The sequence below is a fragment of the Gigantopelta aegis genome, chromosome 3 (assembly GCF_016097555.1).
Source record: "Gigantopelta aegis isolate Gae_Host chromosome 3, Gae_host_genome, whole genome shotgun sequence".
NCBI lineage: Eukaryota > Metazoa > Mollusca > Gastropoda > Neomphalida > Peltospiridae > Gigantopelta > Gigantopelta aegis.
In genome coordinates this window covers 39,450,405-39,456,265 of record NC_054701.1, presented here as the reverse complement: position 1 = coordinate 39,456,265, position 5,861 = coordinate 39,450,405, and positions in this window count along the sequence as shown.

Genomic DNA, 5,861 nt, shown 5'->3' with positions numbered 1-5,861 from the left:
TTAACAGGATTATAGTGCTTTTTAGTTTAGAACCTTGGATGATGTGATGTTTCACAAACAATGTGGTCCCTATTAATATCCATACATTGTGTTATCAAGACTGGAGTTGACCATTTTACCTTGGGGAATGAGTGTTGCAGTGTTCATAATATAGAGGACTCATAATTCAAAGATACTCGTAAAAGCTCATGTGTGTTGTTGACATTGATAGGAAAACCACTGGTAGTAATTCAGGTACATATAGTCTTTTTGCCATCAGGCATCGATTTAGGTGGGAACTCGAAGGGCGTACCCTATTTTTGGTTAAGCAATGTCTTTATATGAGTTTATATTGAAGTGTCTTGTTTATTAATGCCACTAATCTACGTTACATTAATCAGGAGTGGGAATTCTCCTTGGATCAGCTGTTTTCCTCTCATGAAACATTGCATTTCCTCACATTTTAATCGTCCTTTCCTCCAAAATGTGTCAGATGGCACAGATTTTAAGCTAGGATTTCAAGAATTTCCGGGACACCTCTAGATTTCCTCGTTTTTACAGTTCACCAATTCCCACCCCTGATTAATATTATACTAATCTGCTGTCACAGTGGTATACCAGATTTGTCAATGTTTGTTTTTTATTGGTATAAAGCTATGGTTAACAGCTGCCTTCTTCCACACTGCTACTTAGCCATGGACTTGCTAATGGAATGATTTAGTGCTAATACTTTGTGCTAGGATAATTTGATGTTAATGTTGTCTGCTGATGGGAAAACTAATTTAACATTGATATATTGTGTTAACATTGAATAATTTATAATTTAATGTTCTCTTTTCCCCTCTAATTTGTTATTTAAAGATCAAACTGTGTTGAATGCCAGAACTCCATATTAATGTTTAACGCATAACACACCAAATTATCTCCCTTGTTTATTTAGTGATTATAATCCATATAAGTTGAAAAATATTGTTTCTATAAATCTACATAATAATAAACTTTAAGAGATGGAACTCTTGTCAGAAAATTTTTAATTAATCTTGACCAATTTTATGCAATTAACTTATAGTATTATATTCATTCATATTCAAATATTGTTTCTTTAAATACCCCAGTATAAATTGCAACATAATTTTCTGAAATTAATATGAAAGTAATAATTTACTATGCTTTTAATCCTTTTGGAGCATATATATAGTTAGCTTGGTGCTTAATTGTTTAAATATTTATGTGCATGTCTTCTGATGGCTTAAAGAAAGATTAGTGTTTGCTAACTGAGCTATAGTAACCCTCATTAAATAAACTATTATAATCCTAACATGAGGTATGTTATAAAGAAAGAAAGAAATGTTTTATTTAACAACACACTCAACACATTTTATTTACGGTTATATGGCGTCAGACATATGGTTAAGGACCACACAGATTTTTAGAGGAAACCCACTGTCGCCACTACATGGACTACTCTTTCCGATTAGCAGCAAGGGATCTTTTATTTGCTTTTCCCACAGGCAGGATAGCACAAACCATGGCCTTTGTTGAACCAGTTATGGATCACTGGTTGGTGCAAGTGGTTTACACCTACTCATTGAGCCTTGCAGAGCACTCACTCAGGGTTTGGAGTCTGTATCTGGATTAATCCCATGCCTCGACTGGGATCCGAACCCAGTACCTACTAGCCTGTAGACCGATGGCCTAACCACTACGTCACCGAGGCCGGTGTGATAAAGATATTTTTATTTATTTACTTGCAATATTAGCTGTTATCACTGCTGAGAAAACCAACTTTTTTAAAGAGTATATTCTAAATTAAAAGCATATGTTCATACCGGCAATATGATATTACATTAGTGATTAGCTCAGCATATAAGTGTGCTATATTAAACATTGTATTTCTTTTTCTTTCTTTTTTTCTGACATATTTCATTGTATTTCATCTACAACTTAATTTTATTTTAAATCTAATTTTTCTGGTTCATTATTTGTTGAAGTTTATATTCATAAAAAGTTCTAGCCTTTTAGTTGTTGGAAAGGTTAGATCAAGTTGGTTTAAGGTGACACAGATGAAAATATTTGAATTCTCTGGAATGTGGATTTTAGCAGTATGCAAAAACTGATCTGTCCTTGTTCTTCAATAAAAGGTTCAGCAGTGTTTTAAAACTTGGTTGGTTCTAATCATACTGAGTGGTTTAAATTCATAATTATTGTTTTATTAGATCTATTTGTAAATTGTGGTTGAGTTTTTGTTTTATTTGTTATGCATTTGTTGCAGATACTCTTTGTGTGTGTGTGTGCATGTGTTTTGTACTGATGTCTTTAATATTTTTTATTTGCAGACTAAACATGGTTACTTGATCAACTACATGTACAGTACATACCTGATGCCTATAAAACTTTCTGAGACAAATTGTATGTATATATGACATATATATATACTAGTATATATATATATATATATATATATATATATATATATATATGGTGTGATTAAATATTTATATCTAGACTTAAGTTTTATATGCATGGACCCAAATTTACAGTAAAATTAACAGTGGAATAATTCTTTTACTAATATTTGTATGCACATTTTTGGAGGAAGGGGTCCTCACCTCCAATGTTTTGTGAAACAGGACAATACTCTAGAGTCCCAGTAGTAATGTCACACAGTGTAAGTTTCGTTAAAAAGGTAACATAACCAATTACACTGCCATCAGAGATCATACTTTTTTTGACAAATATTTTCACGACTCTTACAGAACAAAATTGGTTTACCATCGGTCCATGATTCACGTACATTCATGTACTTGTATTGATGTACATTTTTCAAAGAATTGTTAAGTAGTATGCAAATGAATATTAATAATTTGTTAATAATATATAATAGTATTATAATTATGTTATATTAACCTATTTGATCAAGTTATATCTTGCTGGATTTTAAAAATTATTACAATGTATTATTATGTTTTTATTATTATTATACACAGTATAAAATATAATCATGGTATTCTGGATTTAAAAATATACATTTGTCTTAAAAGGCCAATTTTTATACTTAGCTTATAGTTAACATATATTTGTCATAAACAGCCAATTTTTGATATGTAGATTGTAGTTAACATATTTGCTTCTGTATTGTAAATACATTTAATTTGTAACGTTATTGAATAATGAAATATGCAAGCTGTAGTTTCACCACTGGTCTTACAAGATAATTTTTTAAATGCAACTTAAAACACGGTTACAGGTTGCACAGCACCATTCACTTTTGCATGCATTTCAATAAACTTTCTAATAGTACATCAGTATATTCTGTGAGAAATTTTACATTCAAAGAAGGAAGGAAATGGTTTATGTAATGACACACTCAACACATTTTATTTTACGTTTAACTGGTATCGGACATATCGTTAAGGACCACACAGATATTGAGGCAGGAAACCCACTGTCGCCACTTCATGGGATACTCTTTTCGATTAGCAGCAAGGGATCTTTTATATGCACCATACCATACACAGGATAGCACATACTACAGCCGTTGATGTACCAGTCGTGTTGCACTGGCTGGAGCGAGAAATAGCCCAATGGGTCCACTGACAGGGATCGATCCAAAACCGACCGTGCATCAAGCAAGCGCTTTGTTTTTAGAATATATCCATAATAATTTTCTTTTGGGGAGTAAATTGAATCTGCCCCATCTTTACATCATTATCTCAAACACCCACCATATAAATAAACTTTCATGCCTTTTGTCCAGTATGATTTATATCTCACAGAGTTGTCTGGCATCATATCACAAGAGTCATGGTTAAAGTGTACCGAGTGTGATCTAAAATTGCAGACTTCCAAAGATGGGAATAATAGCTTTAACGTGCTGGATCTAGCTCAGTCAGTCAGTACAGCGGTGTCCTGAGGTGCATGGATTGTAGGATCAAACCCTTTCAGTGGGCACATTCTGTGATTGGTTTTCCACCCATTCCAACCAGTGCCCCACAACTGATATGTCAAATGTTATGGTATGGCCTGCCTTGACTCTAGGAAAGTACATATAAGAGATCCCTCGTTGTTAATGGAAGAAATGTACAAGGTTTCCTTTAGGTTGCACTATACCAAATAAAATCCCATATGCAACAGTGTTAACGTATATGTAGAAAATCACCACTGGAGCACATTGATTAATTAATCATTGGCTGTTGGATGTCAAACATTTGGTAATTCAGACTCGTAGTCATCAGAGGAAACCTGCTACATTTTTTCTCATGTGCCAAGGGATCTTTTATATGCACTTTCCCACAGACAGGAAAACACATACCACAGCCTTTTTTCAGTTGTGGTGCACTGGTTGGAACGAGAGAAAAAAACCCAATCAGCTAAATGAATCAATCAAATTGGTTTGATCCTGCAGTGCGAACACTCAACCAACACATATATAGTCAAAACCACCATATTATGCAATACATCAATCAAACTATGACTCATATACATACGAATACTCTAACCCCTCCCCCAAAGTATTAACAGAAAAAAGTGGAACCTTTCATGGCTTATTTTCGATGTAGCCGAATGTTTTACAACATCACTTGTTTTGCACACAATTGTAGTACTTTGTTTTAAAGGTACAACATGCATCTTCCAAGCATAAGATTACTTGTCACACTGGTACTAGATGAAATAAATTGTCTACATTTATTGCCAAGATAAAATTAATGTTTTTGACAAAAAACACTCATTAACAATGGCAGAACTGGTGGTATTAACTGCTCTATCAAAGGTTTGGTGCATTTTGACCCAGCCAGATGTTATTTAGTTTAGTGCTATCTTTAAGACTCTGTCAAATGTTTAAAATTAATAAGTGTTATTTAACTGTTATTAACAGATATTTCACTGACTGTTATATGATAATAAATGTGTTTATTTTTAGTTCCAGGCAGTTATGATTTGTTATTCCCTTTTTATTGACTGTTTTGAAGAATATATTGGTGTATTTATGTGCGACAAATAAATTTCTTAATATCAAGTTTTTATTGTGTAGTTCTGTTAAATATTTTTCTGTTAATGTGGAAGACATTTTGGGTATTTTCCCATCCCAACCAGTGCTCCACAATTGGCGATGTTAGCATAAATCGTCGCCTAATTTGAAAACAGAAGACCTTTTGTGTTTGATGTTTTATTTTCAAAGTAAAGTTTCAGAATAAATTATGACAATTTTCTTATTTACAAAACTATTTTAGCTTCCTCTACATCAAGCTAACCTACATATACATATATACATGTGTGTATATATATATATATATATATATCGAGGAATATACAAAGAACTAAATATAGTACTTTTTTTTAAAATATAAACACCGGTTTAACGTAAATGAATAGTCTATGTGAATGAACCATTTTAAAGGCATGGATTCTGTGATTCATTTGTTGTAAATGTTAAAAATCAACAGTATATTTTACTTGAACCTACGAAGGCCACTCGCTTTTCAACTTCTTGATAAAAATCTGGTACATCTTTTTTATGATTTACATAAAAACAATGGCTGTACACGTGACGAGTAGCACCGGTCGGGAAATGTATGCTCATCGTTTACTTTTCTTTTAACTATTTTCGTGCTTATATCCAATTAAGATTCAAGCACGTGGTCCTGGGCAAACACCTCAGCTATCTGGGCTGTCTGTCCAGGACAGTGGGTTAGTTGTTAGTTGTTAGAAGAGGGTGTAGTGGTCTTACACCTACCCATTGTGTAATTAAAATTCGCTCTGGGTGGGACCCGGTACTGGACTGCGAACCCTGTACCTACCAGGCTTATCACCGATGGCTTAACCACGACACCACCGAGGCCGGTATCGTTTACTAAAACCTGATTGCATCACTGTAATTTACA